At 33.3% G+C, this 24,555-nt stretch overlaps 1 long non-coding RNA gene across 9 annotated transcripts; it reads right to left on the bottom strand.

Moving 5' to 3' along the window:
- Positions 1–12,320: 12,320 nt before the first annotated feature.
- Positions 12,321–21,731, bottom strand: LOC132271929 (uncharacterized). Of its 9 annotated transcripts, none has more exons than XR_009469887.1 (9): positions 21,216–21,731; positions 20,483–20,621; positions 18,738–18,828; positions 18,579–18,620; positions 17,672–17,713; positions 17,405–17,549; positions 16,295–16,349; positions 16,076–16,199; positions 12,321–13,514 (listed from the first exon to the last, which is right to left on the bottom strand). It is a non-coding gene; the product is annotated as an uncharacterized LOC132271929 (long non-coding RNA). The 9 variants fall into 9 exon arrangements; XR_009469892.1 differs by having other exon boundaries at positions 21,520–21,731; XR_009469885.1 differs by lacking the exon at positions 20,483–20,621 and having other exon boundaries at positions 18,738–18,888; positions 21,216–21,729.
- Positions 21,732–24,555: the final 2,824 nt, after the last annotated feature.

Raw genomic sequence — 24,555 nt, 5'->3', positions numbered from 1 at the left:
GACATTCCAAAAGACACTGTTGTTTTTTCGTTTTGGATTTGTTATCACTCAAGATGGTCATGGTTTGGGTTATTGTCGTGTGGACCAGGATCACCAGTCCTACATCGGCCCATTTTTGCCTTTTTGTGTTAGTGAACAGTAGTTACTAAGGTGGGTAAAATATTTATTTGTTTTATACACAATTTTCATATATATATATATATATGTATACATTGTTCACAAATACTATTTCTTCTTCCCTCCCTCCCTTTCAGCAACCCATTTCAGCAACCCAAATCCCGCCATTTTCTTCTCTCCCAAAATATTGATTTTGATTTCTTTCCAAAATCCCGCCATTTCAACAACCCAAATTTTGATTTCTTTCCAAAATATTGTTTCTTTCCAAAATATTTCAAAAAAGTGCGAACCAATGATGTTTGTGCTCTTTAGTTAGATAAGAGAAAATAGACCAAAAATCGAGATTTACATGAATCGAGATTTACATGAATAAAGCTTAAATCTATGGATGATACTCTGGAGTTTCTGCATAATACTTTAGTGAAATTACATGGGTTTTTGGAGTGTGTTTGGGTTTTGAAGTGAAACTTTAAAGTTCAAAAGTTACTGTGAGTCCTTTGAGAGTCCATTAATGGAAGCTGGTGAAACTTTTAGAGAGGGAAAGGAAGAAGACGACATTTTGGAAGAAAACAAGGTATTTTGGATATACTGCATAACAACCCAAACAGTTCGTAATTTAAGTCAATATAAATTGTACGCAACATCCCAACATAATCCAAATAGATTATTTGTACATAACATCCCAACAATTTGTAATTTAAGTCGGTATATGTAATACCCCGATATTTTAAAAAGGATTTATTAATTAAATTAATTTATATTATATTATTATTATTATTATTTTTAAATGATTTGTTTTATTTAATTAGGTGCTTGATAGTTGTGATTTGTTTTATTTAATTAAATGCGTAGGTAAATTGTATTGTTTTAATTAAATTATATTTTGTAATTTTATTTGTTAAATTTATACGGTGTTTGATTGGTGGAATGCTAGTTAGTGAATTGTTTATTTAATTTGCGTGATTTTATGTTGGTGTAACTTTATTGTTAATTATTGGTAGTTATTAAATTTAATTTCATTATTTTAGGTATTTAAGTTATTTGGATTGGGATTAAAGGAAGTTGGACCAACGGATGTGGTATTGGGCTTGAAGGAAGCTTTGTTGGGTTAATTGGTAAAGGCCCATGGTTGTGAGGATATTTAATAATTATCTTTACATAATTATACCTATATAATTACATGTGTATATTAATTCATTATTAAATCATTTGGAGGGGTATATATGTCAATATAATTATATATTGATATATATAGGTATATATAATTTATTTAACTAATGGTTATATATGGAAGGTAATATATATATGTTTATATTAAAATATATGTATGTATATATATTATTTAAAAGATAAATATTATTTATTTTATATGATAATCCTAATGGAAAAAGGATTTAGTTTTTGTATGTATATAAATAGACACATAAGACTTTAGGGTTAGGAGTTTTTCCACGTTAGAAAAATAAGAGAATTAGAGAGAGAAGAAGAAGGGCTAACGAAGAGGAGGCCGGATCAACAAACGTAAGAGGAGACCAGATTTGGAAAAGAAAATGCGAGTTCCTCTCTACTTCTCCTCTTAGAACTCATAAACTTATCACCTTGATTATCGAAATTATAATTTTATTTTATTAAATTAAATTATTATTCAGATTGGAGGAGCATAGTTATTCTTTACAAAATTATAGAATTAAACATGTGAATATATGTATGCATTGTTCTGATAATTTAGATCTTGTATGTGAGGTTAGGTTAACTAAATTTTATTTTTTTCTAAAATTTTTATATTTTGCGTTAACCTTGTGTAGCACGATTAATTAAATTAAATGGATTTTAATTTAATTGTATATGTTCATTTATGCCCAAAATAATAAATAGAGCTTTTGGGATTTTTCTGAGATTTTCTGAACAATTTCTGAAATTAATTTATATTTTTAATGTTAATTTAGAAATTGTTTTATATATATATATATGTGTTAAATTGTTTAACAAACACACTGGAGGCGGCTAGTATTTGCGCTTCAATAGGATTTTTATCCAGTGTGGTCGCGTACGTAGGAAAAGGGTGCACTCGTTGATCTAGGCCATAGGATTAATTTAATTTAGTTGGATTGATCTGGTGTGATGCGGTCCATTGTAAGTTGATACACATGCGGCATCAATGGTTAGATGTAGTTGATTAAGGGAGAGGATCCAGTGCATCGCGGCTTACCAAGAGCACCAAACATCAACCAATTAGGAGCTGCCAACACGCGCCGAGAGTGGCTCAGGCGCGTGAGGGCGCGTGCAGGCGCGTGGACGCGCCTGCCGGTAAGGGGAAGTGTATGGAGGCGCGTGGGAGTAGTCTAGGGGTATGTGGCGGCGCATGAAGGCGCGTGGGGATGCATGTGAGGTCTTGGAAAGTTGCTTGAGACTCCGGTGAAGTTCCAGTATTTATCTTAAGCTTGTTAGGGTTAAAATTAATCATTAGAGGGTGTGTTCTTGATGTTCTGAGAGCCTCATAGTGTTACTCAGATACCTAGTAGCATTTAGTGGTATAAATACAATTAATTAAATATTTTTGCAATGAAATGAGGTGTATATATGTGTATATATATGTAGATATGATTTTAAATAGTTAACGATTGGTATGGAATGTATGATACACACATATATATATATTATAAAATATATGTGTATATATATATTATTTAAGATTATTAAATATTATAAATCTTGTTTGGTATGACTTGATTCGTGTATGGTATGGTTGATTTAAAATCGTAATAGATACACGGTTATTAAATTAAGGACATGCTTATTATATGCATGTGAAGTCTATGTATAATTATACCTAGAGTTAAGTTTAAAGTTAGTACATGGTTGAATTGTAGGCATGGATGAGTTGCCAAAGGCTTTGATATACTGCCTTATTGGTTATGAATAAATTTCATATATGGGAAGCATGGTTGAATTGCTAATTAATTGTAAAAGTAAATATATTGAAGGAAGCATGGTTGAATTGCTAGTATATAAATAAATATATTTATAAATGGCATGGTTGATTTGCCGGTGCATACTTAAATTGCTATATGTGTAGATGACTAAATTACTGTTTAGGATGGAGTTAAGGTGAGTGGGGTTTACTTTATGAGAAAATTATAAAAGGGGGGGCTTGATCTAGGTATGACTAATAATTAATTATTGGTGAGTGGTTTTGACAATTTAATGCCCTATTAACAGATAGGATTCTTGTACTATATATATAAGTATTTATATATATTGGTAGCATCGTATATTAAAGTTAAAGCTTAATTAGGGATGGTTTTGGTAAAGATGATCTGTTTATTGGTTTTCAGAGGCTTGGTAGAGAGAACTTGCTCGTAGGGTTTAACCCGCGATTTATTTTTCAGGTTGTTAGAAGGTCAAGTCTCAAGGTTGAGGATCCGCAGCTGGAGGACTTATCCATTCCTTCTATTTGCTTAAAAGTAGGATATTAGTTTTGTTTCAGTTGATATTAGTATTTATTTGGTTGAAATTCTAAATAGTAACTTTTGGTTAAGGGGTCCTTGAGTTACGGGATTCCCGAATTGTAACCATTTGGAAGTTATTAATGGATTTATTGGTTATTGGATTTCTTCAGCGTTTTATTTTATTCTTTATTTCATTTTGTAATCCGTGCTTGTTTAAATACTATAATTGGTTTGATATTCCCTGATTTTGTGCGCGGACTTGATCAACCCGTGTTCCGAAATTAGGGGGTATCACAGTTGGTATCAGAGCACTCCAGGTTCAAGTGTCTCTAGGATTCTATCGTATAAGACTTCCGCGTAGCGTTCTTTATTGTTTAGAGCTTAAGTTTAGGATTCATTGTATTCTTTACGGTTCGGTTTAATCGTGCTGATGTCTGTCCTTCTGTGTTGACAGAATGGCTAACGCAAGAACTAGACGGAACAATCGGCAACGAAGGGAAGCGGCCCGTAGGCAGCGTCAGGAGGATGAAGGTCAGTTTTATGAGGAGCAGGAGGAAGTTCAACAGACTGGGGATCAGGGAGAAAATCCAGAGTTTCCTCCTCACATCAATGACTTCATTGCTCGGGCTATAGAAGTTGGGGTAGCAGCTGCACTTCGGAATCAGCCTCAGGTACAGCCGGTACCGTTACCAGCACCGGTTGTTCAGACTGATACTTGGGAGAAGGCCAGGAGTTCTTTCACAAAAGGGAGTCCACCTGAGTTCACGGGCTCCACCAATGCAAGAGCAGCTCACCAGTGGAAACAGGACATTGAGCGACATCTTCGCTTGGTTCAGTGCACGGAGGTTCAGAAGCAGATGCTTGCTACCTTCAAGCTAGTTGGGGATGCACTGTAGTGGTGGGAGTCAGTTACCACCATAGAGGAGAGGATGGCATTGACTTATGATGAGTTCAGTGCACGCTTTGAAGAAAAGTATTTCCCTTATGCAGTTAGGGCAGGCATGAAGACTGAGTTTCTTAATCTGCAGCAGGGGACCATGACAGTGGCGGAGTATGAACAGCAGTTCACACGCTTATCTCTCTTTGCACCGGAGGAGGTGGATACAGAGGAGAAGAAGCGCAACAGTTTTGTCAAAGGACTGATGTGGTCTATCAAGAAAGCTATTACTGGTAGTCCAGCCTACACTACTTATGCTCAAGTGGTGGACCCAGCTTTGCAGCTTTATCAGCTAAATGAGGATTTCAGATAGACTAGGGCTGAGAAGCGGGGTGGCAAAGACGTTACTAATCAGCCAGCTGAGAAAGTGAATGATAATGGGAACCGACAGAATGATAAGGGCAGATTCCAGGGCCAGCAGCCTTGAAAGAGGCACAAGGGTAATTCAGAAGTTCAGAGAGAGGGAGTTTCCACTCAGCAAACTGGAGCACCTCAGACTGGACAGGGACAGCTACAGGGTAATCACCAGGAGGGCAGTTAAATATATTTAGGGGTCATTGCTATAAGTGTGGAGATTATGGGCATTCAGCCAAACGGTGTCCTGGGTTGGCTCAGAAACAGTATGGGCAACAGGGACAGTGGCAACCATTACCTACTCCACAGATTCCACGTGTGTAGGCTCAGACATTTTCGGCCTTACCAGCACCACCGCCACCGCAGGGACATCCTATACAGCAGTTGCATTAGGGCATGGTGTACAATGCCACACCTTGTAATGCATGGGTACCTCAGAAGAATTGAGGGTATGTTTTCTATTTCAAGGTAGATGTAGAAATGACTTAGTAGATATAAATGCATCATGTTCATTAGTATCTGGATGGTTTTGGCTGGTTTTGGCTTATGATGGTGATATATATTTATACATATATATACAAATCATTGACTGTTAGTATATTACACCACTAGGTGTTTAAGTAATTTACACAATTGTGAGCATGTTATTATAGATATTTACATATTAGATATCTTACATGGCAAATAGTGGAATAAGGGAAAATGAAAATTTGGGACAAATAATCAAAATTTCATTTCATGGATTCGTGAATTCCGAGGACGAAATTCCTTTTGTTAGGGGGGAAGAATGTAATACCCCGATATTTTAAAAATGATTTATTAATTAAATTAATTTATATTATATTATTATTATTATTATTTTTAAATGATTTGTTTTATTTAATTAGGTGCTTGATAGTTGTGATTTGTTTTATTTAATTAAGTGTGTAGGTAAATTGTATTGTTTTAATTAAATTATATTTTGTAATTTTATTTGTTAAATTTATACGGTGTTTGATTGGTGGAATGCTAGTTAGTGAATTGTTTATTGGATTTGCGTGATTTTATGTTGGTGTAACTTTATTGTTAATTATTGGTAGCTATTAAATTTAATTTCATTATTTTAGGTATTTAAGTTACTTGGATTGGGATTAAAGGAAGTTGGACCAACGGATGTGGTATTGGGCTTGAAGGAAGCCTTGTTAGGTTAATTGGTAAAGGCCCGTGGTTGTGAGGATATTTAATAATTATCTTTGCATAATTATACCTATATAATTACATGTGTATATTAATTCATTATTAAATCATGTGGAGGGGTATATATGTCAATATAATTATATATTGATATATATAGGTATATATAATTTATTTAACTAATGGTTATATATGGAAGGTAATATATATATGTTTATATTAAAATATATGTATGTATATATATTATTTAAAAGATAAATATTATTTATTTTATATGATAATCCTAATGGGAAAAGGATTTAGTTTTTATATGCATATAAATAGACACATAAGACTTTAGGGTTAGGAGTTTTTCCACGTTAGAAAAATAAGAGAATTAGAGAGAGAAGAAGAAGGGCTAACGAAGAGGAGGCCGTATCAAAGAACTTAAGAGGAGACCGGATTTGGAAAAGAAAAGGCGAGTTCCTCTCTACTTCTCCTCTTAGAACTCATAAACTTATCACCTTGATTATCGAAATTATAATTTTATTTTATTAAATTAAATTATTATTCAGATTGGAGGAGCATAGTTATTCTTTACAAAATTATAGAATTAAACATGTGAATATATGTATGCATTGTTCTGATAATTTAGATCTTGTATGTGAGGTTAGGTTAACTAAATTTTATTTTTTTCTAAAATTTTTATATTTTGCGTTAACCTTGTGTAGCACGATTAATTAAATTAAATGGATTTTAATTTAATTGTATATGTTCATTTATGCCCAAAATAATAAATAGAGCTTTTGGGATTTTTCTGAGATTTTTTGAACAATTTCTGAAATTAATTTATATTTTAAATGTTAATTTAGAAATTGTTATATATATATATATATATATATATATATATATATATAGATATATATATGTTAAATTGTTTAACAAACACACTGGAGGCGGCTAGTATTTGCGCATCAATAGGATTTTTATCCAGTGTGGTCGCGTACGTAGGAAAAGGGTGCACTCGTTGATCTAGGCCATAGGATTAATTTAATTTAGTTGGATTGATCTGGTGTGATGCGGTCCATTGTAAGTTGATACACATGCGGCATCAATGGTTAGATGTAGTTGATTAAGGGAGAGGATCCAGTGCATCGCGGCTTACCAAGAGCACCAAACATCAACCAATTAGGAGCTGCCAACACGCGCCGAGAGTGGCTCAGGCGCGTGAGGGCGCGTGCAGGCGCGGGGACGAGCCTGCCGGTAAGGGGAAGCGCGTGGAGGCGCGTGGGAGTAGTCTAGGGGTATGTGGTGGCGCGTGAAGGCGCGTGGGGATGCGTGTGAGGTCCTGGAAAGTTGCTTGAGACTCCGGTGAAGTTCCAGTATTTATCTTAAGCTTGTTAGGGTTAAAATTAATCATTAGAGGGTGTGTTCTTGATGTTCTGAGAGCCTCATAGTGTTACTCAGATACCTAGTAGCATTTAGTGGTATAAATACAATTAATTAAATATTTTTGCAATGAAAGGAGGTGTATATATGTGTATATATATGTAGATATAATTTTAAATAGTCAACGATTGGTATGGGATGTATGATACACACATATATATATATTATAAAATATATGTGTATAAATATATTATTTAAGATTATTAAATATTATAAATCTTGTTTGGTATGACTTGATTCGTGTATGGTATAGTTGATTTAAAATCGTAATAGATACACGGTTATTAAATTAAGGACATGCTTATTATATGCATGTGAAGTCTATGTATAATTATACCTAGAGTTAAGTTTAAAGTTAGTACATGGTTGAATTGTAGGCATGGATGAGTTGCCAAAGGCTTTGATATACTGCCTTATTGGTTATGAATAAATTTCATATATGGGAAACATGGTTGAATTGCTAATTAATTGTAAAAGTAAATATATTGAATGAAGCATGGTTGAATTGCTAGTATATAAATAAATATATTTATAAATGGCATGGTTGATTTGCCGGTGCATACTTAAATTGCTATATGTGTAGATGACTAAATTATTGTTTAGGATGGAGTTAAGGTGAGTGGGGTTTACTTTATGAGAAAATTATAAAAGGGGGGGCTTGGTCTGGTTATGACTAATAATTAATTATTGGTGAGTGGTTTTGACAATTTAATGCCCTATTAACAGATAGGATTCTTGTACTATATATATAAGTATTTATATATATTGGTAGCATCGTATATTAAAGTTAAAGCTTAATTAGGGATGGTTTTGGTAAAGATGATCTGTTTATTGGTTTTCAGAGGCTTGGTAGAGAGAACTTGCTCGTAGGGTTTAACCCGCGATTTATTTTTCAGGTTGTTAGAAGGTCAAGTCTCAAGGTTGAGGATCCGCAGCTGGAGGACTTATCCATTCCTTCTATTTGCTTAAAAGTAGGATATTAGTTTTGTTTCAGTTGATATTAGTATTTATTTGGTTGAAATTCTAAATAGTAACTTTTGGTTTAGGGGTCCTTGAGTTACGGGATTCCCGAGTTGTAACCATTTGGAAGTTATTAATGGATTTATTGGTTATTGGATTTCTTCAGCGTTTTATTTTATTCTTTATTTCATTTTGTAATCCGTGTTTGTTTAAATACTATAATTGGTTTGATATTCCCTGATTTTGTGCGCGGACTTGATCAACCCGTGTTCCGAAATTAGGGGGTATCACAGTATAAGTTGTAAGTAACATCCCAACATAATCCTACTTAACATCCCAAACAATACGTATTTTATATCCCAAGCAATACTAACTATATTTCATGCTTATGTTATACGTAAAATCCCAACAAAATTCTAGGAGTACTAAAAAAAAGTGCGAACCAATGATGTTTGTGCTCTTTAGTCAGATAAGAAAAAAACAGACCCAAAATCGAGATTTACATGAATAAAGCTTAGATCTATGGATGATACTCTGGAGTTTCTGCATAATACTTCAGTGAAATTACATGAGGTTTTGGAATGTGTTTGGGTTTTGAAGTGAAGCTTTGAAATTCAAAAGTTACTGTGAGTCATTGGAGAGTCCATTAATGGAAGGTGATGAAGCTTTTAGAGAGGAAAGGAAGAAGACGACATTTTGAAAGAAGACAAGGTATTTTGGATACAATATTTAAATGTGTTTATATATATATAATACAATATTTAAAGCTTTTACAATACAAAGGTGGTAAAATTTTAGTTACCCAAAATTTTTAATTGATATGGCCAATTCTCCTCCACTTAATCCAAAATGGTGAAAATGGTACACTATGTGACTGGAGGTGATTTTCACCCATTGTCGTGTATTGTATTAATTGGTTATTTTATTTAAGAAAACTCGTGCTACAAATCAAAAAAAGAAGCGTAGCGCCTTAAAAGAAACAACCTCGTTCGTTGGTTTTTATTTATTTATTTTCATCATTCATACGATACAGACATGAAACAACATATACGACACGATACGAACACGGCGATACGATAAATTTAAAAAAAAAAATAAGGCACACATATATACGTCAAAAAATAATAATAAAATATTATATTATATATAAAAAAAACAATCATTTTTATTCATTTTATCCTCTAAATTATGAATGAAAGCACTAATTTAAAGTTTAGAATTAAATGTTTGTTACTATATCTTTGTTATTTTAAATTTTATACAATTTTGTTATTTTAAATTCTATACTATGTTTTTGTATTAGTCCATAATATATTTCAAATTGCATTGAGATTCATTCTTCTAATAAAAATAATTACAAAATCATCCTGTCGTGTTCTAAAAGTGTCCAAAACGTGTCTTGTTGTGTCCATACTGTGTTGTTACTTGTGTACAACTAGAAAATAAAATATTCAAATTTCAAAATCCTTTTAGCCATGTCTAACACGTGCTCGAGCCATATCCGTTTGTTCAGGCCGTGTCCGACACTACCATAATATCCTTAGGTGGAGTGTCGTGCTCCCTAGTCCTGAGGTTGATTCTATTGAAAAGATGGTATACCCTTATTGCAGAACACAATACAATCAAAGTGAGAGAGACCACTTTCACTAGACAGTTTGGAAGCAAAGAAAAAACAAAAATACATTTGATTAGTTGTTGCCTTTAAGATTCATTTCAAGAAATTGTACAAAATGGCAATAAAGTTTCTTTTAAGGATGCATCTTTAGGGCATTATTTCAAAGCAAAAAATAAATAATTAAGATATTTGGATACTAATATGAAATGGGTGTTTACAAGTTGAAACATAGTTTTGTGCTAAAAAATATAGAGATAAGATTGTAACTGTTGGAACAATACTCTGAAGCATGAAAGAAAATATGTAGAAAAACACTGGAGTTATTAGTACACGTCACATATAATTCGTCTGGCCAAAGAATGCTTATCGGAATAAAAGGATGCCTGCCATCACTAGAACAAGAGTTAACAGTAATGCTTTGCATTTGAACGCAACTTGCTTCAGCTACATTGCATGTGTGCGCGTGGTGGGGTCTCAAAAGCCAAAGATTGTAACTTATTGGCAACAAACAACACATTCAGGTGGTCCACTGAATCGTCTACATGCGACCCCGCCAACTTGTTTTGGGACCAAGCAAATTGGCTAATGACATAAACATAAAATTGGCTAGGCCGTTGAAAAGACTTGATCTAACGACCAGGGTTTGAATGTGACATGAATAATTGAGAACTTGAATAATACAACATGAAGTAAGGTTTATTTCTTGTGTTCAAGTCGGCCAAGACTACTATATACATCCTCATTCATTGCGTGTGATTAACTTCAATCCCAAAACTAATAATTTTTATGACTTTTGAGGCATGTATCATCACCCTCCTTAAGGTGTTATTTGGCTCTTCTCAAAAGGGGTCGTCTACATGCGATCCCGCCAACTTGTTTTGGGACCAAGCAAATTGGCTAATGACATTAACATAAAATTGGCTAGGAGCCGTTGAAAAGATTTGATCTAACAACTAGGGTTTGAATGTGACATGAATAATTGAGAACTTGAATAATACAACATGATGTAAGGTTTATTTCTTGTGTTTAAGTCGGCCAAGACTACTATATACATCCTCATTCATTGCGTGTGATTAACTTCAATCCCAAAACTATTAATTTCTATGACTTTTGAGGCATGTATCATCACTCTCCTTAAGGTGTTATTTAGCTCTACTCAAAAGGGATCCCGAGACATCTTTATGATACAACAGAGTTTGAATTTCTACAATTAACAATATCAAAGAATAAAAAATTTGTGCTCTTTGTGAAACTGTTATAATTTAGAGTAGGAATAAATATGAGAGAACTAGAAGACTGAATGAAAAATCTAGCAAGTACCCATATTTATAGAGTAACAAAGGGTGCAAGTTCAAAACTCAAAAGTCACCAGAGTGTGACAACTATTATCTGGATAGTTACAACTCCTCACATTTGTAATTCAAATTTCAATAGTCAAATTTAGAACAATGACCCAAATAGGGATAATACTTCAGTCCTGACTTATCAAGATAGATTGTGTCCTGCACACTTACGTGTCCCAATAAGAGGTTGACCCCTCTTTTAAACTTTAAAAAATACAAAACATGGGTTATACCCATTTTTGTATGGTTAAACCCAATAGATCTATTTTTTTCCTCTCTTTGCTCCTATTTGTGTTTCTTCATCTGCATTTTTCTTTTTCCTTAGCCGCTAATCATTTCAAACCTAATATAACAGGACCTCCACCACTCCGCTTCAGATTGTATTTCGATTTCGATTTGATCTTAGTAAGGATTGATTCATTTTCGTGAAACAAGCATGTTAAAACATTATATTTGTTCGACCGTGTAATTTTTTTTCTCTTTCTAATAGCTTAAATGGAGTAAGCAATTTTGTTCAAACTTCGCCAAAATCGAGCTTAATTATGTTCCAATTTTGAGTTTTTTGGGCTTTCAAACTTTCTATTCTGTTTCTTTTGCTCTCATTCTTTTTTAGGTTCAATTTCCATTAAAAGGAAAAATGTCAAAATTAATTTGTTCAACCGTGTAATTTTTTTTCTCTTTCTAATAGCTTAAATCGAGTAAGAAATTTTGTTCAAACTTTGCCGAAATCGAGCTTAATTATGTTCCAATTTTGAGTTTTTTAGGCTTTCAAATTTTCTATTCTGTTTCTTTTGCTCTCATTCTTATTTAGGTTCAATTTCCATAAAAAGGAAAAATGTCAAAATTTGTTGATGGTTGATCAGTCAGTAGAGATTGTTGATGTGGCAAATAAATTAATAAATAGAATCTCCCATTCACGTGGACATCTTGTGTTTCTCTCATAATTTTTTTTTTATTTTTTTTTTATTATTATTTTTTTTGTTTGTGTTGGTGTGTTGTCTTAGTCTCGAGTAAAATTCAGTTTTTGTTTGTATAGTTGGGGTGCTGCTTTGGTTCATATATGTTTGTTTTGGTGGACTACAAGAAAAATGACTTGTAACAAGGGGCGAAAAACAGTTCTACAACAGGCATGGCCCATTGTGGTATCCCCTGTCGTTGTTGACTTAGGGTCTTCTATGACGGTTCTAGCACGTTGTAGAAAGGAAACTTTCTACAACGGTCATTGTTGACTTAGGGTCTTCTACAACGGTTCTAGCACATTGTAGAAAGGAAACTTTCTACAACGGTTGAAGTTCATACTACGACAATGGGCAATGGCCGTTGTAGAAAGTGACCCGTTGTAGAAGGTGTTCTTTTCTACGATGGACGTTGCCCCTCCTAGAAAGTAACCCGTTGTAGAAGCTGTCATTTTCCACAATGATTATTGCCTGTCGTAGAAAGTCAATTTTTCTACAACCGGTAAGTATACCCGTTGTAGAAGGTGGAATTTTCTACGACGGACATAGCCCGTCTTAGAAATGTAACTTTTCACAACAATTTTTACCTGTTCTGCTAGGAACTTTGTCCATTGTGAAAAGTAATATATATATATATATATATATATATATATATATATATATATTTTGTTTCCACCCAAAACAAATATTATGCCTGTTTTTTATAAAACATAGAAACCTGGCAATAATCATCACTCATCCAACATCTCATTCCACAAATATTACACAGCCAAAACTCCACCCAAATCCATATATTTTCATACCAAACCTTATGCAAATCAACAACATCAACATATATATTTGATGCATGCAAAAAAATATGTCAAGCCTTACAAAAAATAAAAAAAGGCAAATCCCACCAATCACAAACAAATAAATTTCAAGAAGTCTTATATTCATTAAAGATTTCAATGTACAATTCCATCATTGTTGACATATATGTATACCCACAAAAAATGTAACCTGGCAAGTAGCAATACCCACAAAAAATCAAAATATTAAGGCAATTGCTCACTCTTCTAGGCAACCCAATTGGTCTTGTGTTTTTCTTGTCTTGATATCTTCATAGTAGTGCCCATCATCATATTCTAATACCCTAAGAAGCACACCCAGGTATCCCAAAAGAAGATGATAATCTTGAACCTGTAAATAGAGAAAATAGAATTGGGTAGAATTAATTAATTTGTTAGAGACAACTAAGGAATGGATTAAGTACGTAATGTGCACTTAATATCTAACATGGTCAGACTATAGAAGAGCAGACAAAATCACATTAATGTTAAAATATGAATTTTAATTTATTAATCCATTTTGCAGAACATTGCCACAAAATTATTTTTGACAACCAATGACAAAGAAGTCTAAAAAGATAGATTGTTGAACAACTCTTTTGATCATCCACTCAGTCCAAAGCAGATTCCATGTTCACTAAACATATGCAAGTCAGTCCGAATCCGAAAGACCCAAAGAATTGTGAATGGACAGCCACTAATGCATTTGAGATTGCACTTAAAATCTCTCACAATGTAAACACCAAGTTTTTGACCTCTCAGGCATGGACCACAGCATGTAAAATCCATAAATCATCACAATCAAAACACAGTTAAGGGAAATGACAAATGAACAATTCAACAAAAAGGAGAATGCTAATATTCTGAGAAAGAATGTGACACAGAAAGCATATATGCTGTTTATGTGAATTATAAATATGTATGTCTATGTAAAGTTACTCTTGGTTGACATCAAAATGACTCGACGAGAACCCCAGGAGCAGCTCTTTAACAAATTCAAATGGTAGATCACAATCCCATGGCTGGAAGGTAAACAAAGGATACCCTAAAATAAATAGATGAATAAAAAATTGAAAATTAACCAACTAAGAAACTTAAGCATGAAAGGAACTGATACTAACTGAAGCATCAACAGCTTAGCCCCTCTACAAGAAAACACACACGTATTGACCCAAACATTATAGATTACAGCCTCATATAAACTATCTATCTGCAAATTACCAATGTCTGTACATGTATATGCACGCACACATGTCTGTAAGTATGTATTTATCTATAACATTATCCTTGGACACAGTGCATCTCCATTATTTCAAAAGTACAAATTAATCCTACAATCCATCAATCCAGATATTTGTATACTCATATTCCAGGGGGTTATACAACCTAAGATCATACTCAATATTAGAATTTGATCGATTCAGATGAAGTAGTGAAACAGTAACTATATATTTTTTGCAAAGAAAACAAGTTCATATAGAAGCAATCAACAAATAAATATAACCCACAATCAAAATAGCTTGGTTCATGTCACTATGCAGACCAAGTATCCACATCTACAACAGCTTGGTGTAAATTGAATATATTCCATGATCTCATTTATTTTATTTAATCTGTAAGTAGTAAAATTTTGTGTTCTTGCCTTCTAAATGGTGCATATGTTCAGCTTAGACAGAATTTCAATTTATTAGTTGCTCAATCCGCTTAAAGTTTTTCTACCAATGTCTCAATTAGGTAATTCAATATGTCCAAACTCAGACAGAACCAAAATGTTCTTGTAACTCTTTCAAATATCTAAAAAGAAAATTTCCAGATTGTTCAAGTACAATTATACAGTTTCTTTGAAGATGGTTGAAATGACAATAACAAGTTACATCAACAGGCATCACACGAGCAACTCCTATCTATCATTTATCTTCAACAATCAGCCAGACTATAATACAATAAGCAGAGGCAAAATATCCATATCTATTAGAATGTGATATTGGAATCAAAACCAAATGTGATATTCCATATCAAAACCAAATGTGATATTCCATATCAAAACCAATTGTGATATTACATGCACTTCTAACTTTTATGAGATGCTACAGAAAAATTCTTCGAATGTTATACAATTACATGAGCACAAATTAGCTTATTTACAATTTAATGATTAGAATCTTACGTGTAAAGTTTAAATTTTTTAATTTTCATCTTTTATTAATAGCAGCCACATTTGTAAGCACTTGACCCTCAAGAACAAGAGGAAAACCCCACACTGTCAATTCCTAAGAGCCTCTTTAACGACCCTTGAATTTTAATGGCAACACTATGATTTACATAGCATTTCAATGCAATCATCATCATTTAAATGGGGTCATTTAGACCGAGAAGAACTTCCATTGAATTTCTTCAAACATGGTTATTTAAAAATCCTTACTTTGACAGAATTCAATATCTTGAAATCATTTTTGAGATGCTACCATTTTCAAAATGACTCCATTATGATAAGGAATTTCACGAAAAAGCTATGTAAATAACTAACTGGCCTATTCAAATTCAAGGAAAATCCAAAAATATCCTAAAACCATAGCCTTGAATGAAATCCCACCTAATTTCCGTATCATCCTAAATTATTGTCTATCCATGTGATTCATGTTCATGAATGAAATTTCAAATAGTGACATGGACTTGGGCTGTTGGGGACACAACTCTCTTCAATTTTTTCGAGAGGTAGGGGGTGATCCAATTAAAAAGCTAATTCAGAAACTTAAAATTACCAAGAAGTCTATTAAAACTTGGAATAGAGAGAAGTTTGGATCTGTTCATGAGGTAGTGGTTTCGTGTAGCAAGAATCTTGAGAATTTTCAACATATTTTAGCAGTTGATCCCATGAATGTGGAAGCTATTAAAAAAAAAAAAATTACATACCTAAAGCATCATTTAAGCAAAAACTCAGAAATGCAAACTTATCCCAGGCCGTGCATGTAAACCAAATAGTGTATCCCAAAAGAAGCACACCCAGGTATCCCAAAAGAAGATGATAATCTTGAACCTGTAAATAGAGAAAAAAATTGGAAGTAGATGATAATCATGTATCTGTATCTTGTATTTTAATATTTTGGAAGTTCTAAGCAAAAAAATTGATACCTCAAGCATCATTTAAGCAAAAACTCAAAAATACAAGCTTATCCCACGTTCGGCCCTGCATGTAAACCAAATAGTGTTTTTCATATTGATATATCATTAAAAACTTTTTAAAACGTGCTCAAAAAAGTATTGAATTACTTCCACACCAGTGAGTGAGTAGATAAACAAATATATATATGTGTGTGTGTGTGTAGAGAGAGAACAAAATAAAAAAATTGTACAATTCAACCAGTCTTCTTAGAATCAAGAGAACATATTGGAAAGGAGATAATAAATTAAATTAGAGCTCCTACCAAAATGAAAGAAGGAAGGAAGAAAAGGGAGGAAAAGAGTCCAAACATTTCAGAGGACACAGTGGGCTGTCAAAGGCAATTACAGGTTCAGCACTCATGTTTGAGTGCTATAATCATGCTATACTCTGATTGTCCATCATCTAAGCATGATTGAATTGATGATTTGGAGTTAAACAAGTTGAATCATGGTCAAGAAAGTGACCATTACAGTTTCAGCTCTGGTAGACCTCACAAACTATGGTTTGTTTAAGTGTTTACATGCTTGCTATGTGTGCTGTGGATACAATACCTGTGTGTAATTGCAGTGTTCTTTATTATGTATGTGAATAAAACTATTCTAAATACAAGAAAGTGCACAATGAATACAGACTGTTTGGGAGCTGATGTGCTTAACTATTGTGTTGATGGTCATTTGGATAGATATCCAATTCTTACTACAGCAGAAGACACACACCTTTACTACATCATTTGTGTCAGCAGGCTGTGTAGCATAAGGAAACCAATCAAGTTGCATGTCCTTTACATAATTTCTGTTTACAGAGTTGGCCAACAAACACAGCCCAAACAAAGTGTGCAACAGCAACCACTAGATAAAGAGATGGGTGTCTCCATTAATAGCCTCAAGCAATCACTGGCATGTATAAGTATAAAATTAATCTTTTTATGTGTGTGTGTGTGTGTGTAAAGTATGTACAAAGCCCAAACAGGCCCAGGAGATATAGAAGTAGAACAGGCTCAGCTACCTGACGGCCCAATTTTATATGCATATGAAACACAAGGCTACAAAAGTGTAGCAGCTCAAAAACACAAGGCTCACCAACTACTACATTTTGGTCACTTGTGGATGTACGAGGGGAGTTTGAACCCCCATCAGAAATGCGTATAACTGAGGGTTGACGCACCATACCAGCCAAAATTGCTTGACGCCCCCGTTCTAATCTTTTTGTAACTTTTCTAGAACTCTTCATTCCAAGTACATGAAAATTGATATAAGAACATTAAAAACACAATAAAAATATGGTCATACCTAAATTTAAACATTAAACTACAAATAATAAAAACATTAACTAAGGTTGATGCTTACCTCGGCATGGTTAGACATGATGAAAAGGATGTAAAAATTGATCTGCATAGAAGCTTAAAAAGATCAATTTTGTGATTCTTGACTCATACCAATAATCTCCGGACCATATAATAATTTCTCGCTATTACTATATTAATTATCATGAGACATGCATACAGGTGATAAAATTGATTATTAAAGGATAAAAAGTTGAAATAGTTAACAATTATCACTTGAAAGTGATTTACTTTTTATTGATCCAGCTTTATTAAACATCTAATAGCAAGTCACAACTCAAAAGTTGAACTAAAAGGTTTGAAGTCAAATGGAAAAAAGAGTAATGAAAGGTAGAAACAATTGAACAAATTAAAAAGAGTCACATCAAGACCAATGATTTCAATCCTAATTCAGGCCTGTAAACAATAATCCACTTCCTAGACCAAGACTAGTTTACAAATGCACAAGCAAGAATTAATAACTCTGGCACAAGATCAAGATAGAGACTTCATAAAGCAAGAAATACACAACAGAAATGAAGATCGGATTCCATATTTTTTTGTACATTAGAAGAGTAGGAATACACAGTTTCATTGGGTTTAGTAGAAAACTAGAAATGGGGACAAACCCCTCAATGGTATACAAGAAAATTTGTTAAACAATAACACATCACATTTTGATCCAACTTATCATCAGTGATGTGTTGAATCGTAGAATAACTCAATACGTTATCTATTTTATTCCATTCCTTTTACTTTTTCTTTTTCCTTTTGGGTGTGTTTGTGGGGTGGGGGAGGGAAGTGGGGGGCTAGGAGTGGAGAGAAAGCAAGTCCTAACAAATTGCAAGCATGCCCAATGCATGAGGATCTTGTGCCTTACAATTCTCCTACTCTTTGAATGGTAAATCAGTAAAGATGCCCAAAACCCATACCTTAGCCAATTCTTCAAGAAGTATTTCCCTCACAAAAGCACCCTACCAAATTTTCAATCAGATCTACAGTTAGTTTCATGATCTATAATAGTCCACAACTATGGGAAAAAAAATTTAAAAAAATAAAAATAAAAAATAAAAGCATCAAGATTGTTGTACCTTCTCATTTAATGTGAAAGAAAGGATTTGCCTGACAACCACCCAGGTATTGTTGTCTTCTACGTGCTTCTTAACCAAAGCCCTCTATGTTCTGGCACGAAGGGACTACCATAAGATTATTTCATGTTTTGAGTAAAATTAGCTGGTGGGACTGGAAATCACAAACCAACATTGTTGGAAAAGAAACATAAAAAGGATCTCATTCACTAGTATGTCAAAATAATTTTTCAAGAAAACAACTAAATTCTCATGAGCAATCTAGAACATTAAAAATAATTACAATAATGGTTGGACATGAGATTTAAGATAATGGCAGGTGAAATTAAGTACTTCAAAGAAACTAAATATATAAATAAATACAACAAATTGGTGATATGGAAAGAAGTAAACCATCTCCTTATAAGAGATACATCTCAAACCCATTATAGTGACTAATGTTTAGAAATTAACCAAGACCAAACAAGCTGACCACCAAAGTCTTAGCTCGAGTAGGAGAGGTTAAGGGTTCAAGCCCCTATTTGAACATATGTGTAACTTACCAATTGAAAAAAAAAAACTGCTTAATTAAATTCCAGTACTGTGATTTTTATTATCAAATCCATCACTTTATTGGGCTACTGTTGCATCTTCCAATCTATCATCATATTCTACCAGTTCAATATATATTTATATAAAAAGTTGGTAAAATGGAATTTGAAATTCCAAAGTTAAATGTTGTTACCGACTTGAATAAATGGCAAAAGGTTCAGATCCCCTATAATGCACCAAAGGGGACAGTGCTTCGAACCAACACCCATCAACCCTCCCCCTCCTAACAAGGAGGTCTCAACTCTATAATTCTCAAGAAAATATCACTAACAGCTATTTTTTATAAAAATGTTTATAGTTGCTATTTTACCACTCAAAGATTTAATCATTTTCTCTTATCAAGCCTCTTGTAATCATTTGTAAAATTTTAAGCAATACTTCTTTTTAAGAGAATTTAAAGATGCTCATTTACTGCTCGTCAGCAGTACTATGATGTCGTTAAAAGCCTCTTTTTCTCCGGAGATAGAACAATGAAATCTCCAATTACCTAATCAAGTCTCATTTAGGCATTCGAACGTTCTCATTAGGCAAGAAAAAGCCAACAGTTGAATACTTGAATAACGGTGGCAAGAAAAGTGAAAAGTAAATCATATTGGAGCATTTAAGTTTTGTCACTTCTAATTGATTTGACTCTGTTGTATTTAATTTTTACACATTAGGGCAGCAATACTAACTTCATCATTTATTCAATGATGTCCATTGTTCAAATACCTTCATAGAAAAATGTCCTGAGATGGAAGTTAACGAAGTTCTCTCAATTACAAAGGTTAGAAATGGCCATGTCATGTTCAAACCTTCAAACAATTTCAGCATACCAATTATCATGAAAATCCACACAAGGTATAAAAAAGTATTGACATTTTTTATAACAAAATTTCATTAGACAACTGTACAAAGGCCAAGAACATCTGTTCAAAAGGCCTACTATCTCTCAATCTATCGACAAAGTCCTCCAAAGATTTACAATACCACCCATTAACCCAAAAAATACGGAATTCAAGACGGAATGTTTTAGCACCCAAATAGGAGTCTCCATCACCATCAAAAGACCTCCTATTGACACTTTTTTAAATGGGATTTAATTCATTATGTTGTGTAGCTTCATTAGATAGTAAGTTTACAACCTTATTAGCAATTTAGCACCTCTAATTATCTACCTGATTCCTGAATCACTTCAAGGGATCTAGATTACTCTTAAATAGTCATAACAGAAACCTGGAACCTTTTCCCAGATTATCCTGCCTTCATCAATGGTGTGTGGGAAGATATATGCCCAATTGTTGACATTGCTGATATCTTAACCAAAAACCAAAAAAAAAAAAAAAAAAAACAAATAAATATATTAGATGTCAACCATTCATCAGATATCATTATCCAACAACTGAAATTCAATCACTGAATGAAATTAATGAATCATTTTAATACTTATAACATGAATAATGAACATCAACAAAAAAAAATGTTGGTTTTTCCCCCCACATTTTTATCATCAGTTTTTAAAATTCTTGTACTGTCTAACTCTAGGTTGCAATCTCATCACATATGTAATGGAGTTTACATTTGAAAGCAACATTCCAGGCTCTTCCTTCTATTTCAATATCTCTTCCTTAGGAAGTTCAACAAGTTTCTTCTGCATTTTGTTTATTTAGATACGAGTGTAACACAAAACCAAACCAAAAAAAAAAAAAAAAACAACTCAAATGAGGTTCAGAGAACATGTGCGTTAGACTTTAGCATATTTAAATAGTCTCATCTTTTTTTTTCTTTTTAATAATCACTCTCAAATGCATACATCCAAATTTCAGGAATTGTTTTAATTATAGAGACAGAGGCTCTACAAATTGCGAAGGGAACGCAGAGATGATCAAATAGGAAGTTAAAAAATAGTACCTGTGTTAGAGAGGCTTAGACTAATCCACCATCTCGGTTCTTCTCTGAATATATATCTATATATATATTCAGAGAAGAACCGAGATGAACCAAGAACATAGATACGTACTTGGGTTATTTTCCTCGATATGAAGGTGAAACTCGCGAAATTTGGGCTTAGATGATTAGGGTTTCGTGGGGATTTTGGTTGATGGATCGATGTGTGCGAAGTGTTGAACCAAATATATGTATATATGTATATATATATATATATACACATATATTCAGAGAAGAACCGAGATGAACCAAGAACATAGATATGTACCTGGGTTATTTTCCTCGATCTGAAGGTGAAACTCGCGGAATTTGGGCTTAGATGATTAGGGTTTCGTGGGGATTTTGGTTGGTGGATCGATGTGTGCGAATTTGGGAGGAATAAATGGTACCTTAAGCTTTTTGGCGCGCTGCTAGAGATTGATGAAAAAAAAAGCCGCCATTTTTTCATCAATCCGCCAAAATTTACTTTTCAGAAAAATAAACCCTATTCTACAAGAGGCCATGCGGGCCTGTTGTAGAAAGCCCTATCTACAATGGGCTATCCGGGCCTATTGTGGAAAACTAGTCTTCTACAAGGGCTTACTCGAGGCTGTTGTAAAAAGTACTTTCTACAAGGGTTATGCATACCCCTCGTAGGAAATGTGTTGTTAAAAGCCCATTTTGTTGTATTATTACAACTCTTCACATTTGTAATTCAAATTTCAATAGTCAAATTTAGAACAATGACCCAAATAGGGATAATACTTCGGCCCTTCCTTATCAAGATAAATTGTGTCATGCACATTAACGTGTCCTAATAAGAAGTTAACACCTCTTTTAAATTTAAAAAAATACAAAACATAGGTTATACCCATTTTTGTATGGTTAAACCCGATAAATCTATTTTTTTCCTCTCTTTGCTCCTATTTGTGTATCTTCATCTGCATCACTCTTTTTCCTTAACCGCTAATCATTTCAAACCTAATATAACATGATCTCCACCACTCCACTTCAGATTGTATTTCGATTTCGATTTGATCTTAGTAAAGATTGATTCATTTTCGTGAAACAGGTATGTTAAAACATTATATTTGTTTGACCGTGTAATTTTTTTTCTCTTTCTAATAGCTTAAATGGAGTAAGAAATTTGTTCAAACTTTGCCGAAATCGAGTTTAATTATGTTCCAATTTTGAGTTTTTTGGGCTTTGAAACTTTCTATTCTGTTTCTTTTGCTCTCATTCTTATTTAGGTTCAATTTCCATTAAAAGGAAAAATGTCAAAATTAATTTGTTCAATCGTGTAATTTTTTTTCTCTTTCTAATAGCTTAAATCGAGTAAGAAGTTTTGTTCAAACTTTGCCGAAATCGAGCTTAATTATATTCCAATTTTGAGTTTTTTGAGCTTTCAAACTTTCTATTCTGTTTCTTTTGCTCTCATTCTTATTTAGGTTCAATTTCCATAAAAAGAAAAAATGTCAAATTTTGTTGATGGTTGATCAGTCAGTAGAGATTGCTGATGTGGCAAATAAATTAATAAATAGAATCTCCCATTCACGTGGACATCTTGTGTTTCTCTCATAAAATTTTTTTTTATTATTATTATTATTATTATTTTTTTGTGCTGGTGTGTTGTCTTAGTCTCGAGTTAAATTCAGTTTTTGTTTGTATAGTTGGGGTGTTGCTTTGGTTCATATATGTTTGTTTTGGTGGACTTGGGGGTTTCTCTTGGTGCTTGTGTCTCTATTGCTTACCTATTCCAAAAATAATAATAATAATAACAAAATAAAAAGAAAAAGAAAAATGTATTGTATAGTTTAGGATTAATTATATTCAAATGTACTGTCTTAAATAACTCTTTGTATTTTATTCCTTGCATTTTATTAAATTTCTTTGTTTATCCATTTATTAGTAAAAAAAACATAAAGGGTTCTCAAGCATTGAAAGAATTGTCTTCTGAATAGTCACAAATTATTCTCATTATTGAAATATACAGGAGATGGATTATGTAAGTTTGAACAGCCATCGAATAATTGTGAAGTGGATATGGAAGATGATTGTCCTTCTCTTCCCAATGAATGTTCCTCAAAAAAAGTCGAACCGAAACATGGAATGGAGTTTAGTTCCGATGAGAGAGCAAACCAGTTCTACCTCAACTACGGTGATAAACTTGGTTTCGATGTAAGGAAAAATCATCACAGAAAAAATAGAGTGGGGATCATCACGAGGATTTCCTTTTGTTGTTCAAAAGAAGGTAAAAGAAAAGACAACATGAACAAAAATCCTAACTACCATCAAGCAATTACAAGAGTTGGTTGTGAGGCTCAAATGACATGCCTACTTCAAAATAATGGAAACTTTAAGGTTGTGTCATTGAATAAAAGTCATAATCATGAATTGATTAGAACTTTAATGAAACACATGTTGTAGATTAATCGAAGTATTTCTAAGGCTCAAAAAGCACATTCTGAATATGCAAACAGGTCTGGATTACCAATAAAATCAACTATGGAATTGATGAGCAGAGAAGTTGGGGGGAGAGAGAATCTTAGCTTTTTAGATAAGGATTACCGAAATTACATACATAGAAGCGAAAGATGGCAATGGAAAAAGGAGATGTTGGAGCTATATTGGAGTATTTCCACAATATGCAACTAAAAGATTCATCATATATTTACTCACTATAGCTCGATGTGGATGATATGATCACTAATATTTTTTTGGGTAGTTTCACACTCACTTAGTGATTATGACCTTTTTGGAGATGTTGTGTGTTTTGACACTACTTATCGGATAAATGAATATGGTCAAACTTTTGCACCATTTATTGGGGTAAATCATCATAAGCAAACAGTCATGTTTGGTGCAGCCTTACTTTATGATGAAACCACTGAATCATTTAGATGGTTGTTTGAGACTTTCCTTGGTGTAATGTCTGGAAAGCAGCCTAAGATGATTCTCACAGATCAATCTGCTGCAATGACAAAAGCAATATCATAAATCTTTCTTGAATCTCAACATCGACTATGTGTTTGGCATATTTATCAAAATGCTGCAAAGAATTTGAATCATGTATTTCATTCAACAAGCCAATTTGCACAAGATCTAGGCAACTGTGTGTATGATTATGAATATTAAGATGAGTGGCTATTGGCATGGGAAAGTATGTTGGATAAATACAGTCTCAAAAAGAATAAATGGTTGAAAGAGTTATTTGATGTAAGAGAAAAATGGGCCATGGTTTATGGTAGCACACTTTCACTGCGGACATGAAAAGTACCCAACATAGTGAAAGCATAAACAATGTGTTGAAGAATTACCTAAAGCC

Source organism: Cornus florida, unplaced genomic scaffold (assembly GCF_030987335.1).
Source record: "Cornus florida cultivar Cherokee Brave unplaced genomic scaffold, ASM3098733v1 CherokeeBrave_3.0.0_Hap2_Chr08, whole genome shotgun sequence".
Taxonomy (NCBI): domain Eukaryota; kingdom Viridiplantae; phylum Streptophyta; class Magnoliopsida; order Cornales; family Cornaceae; genus Cornus; species Cornus florida.
This window is presented reverse-complemented; position numbering and strand designations above follow the sequence as displayed.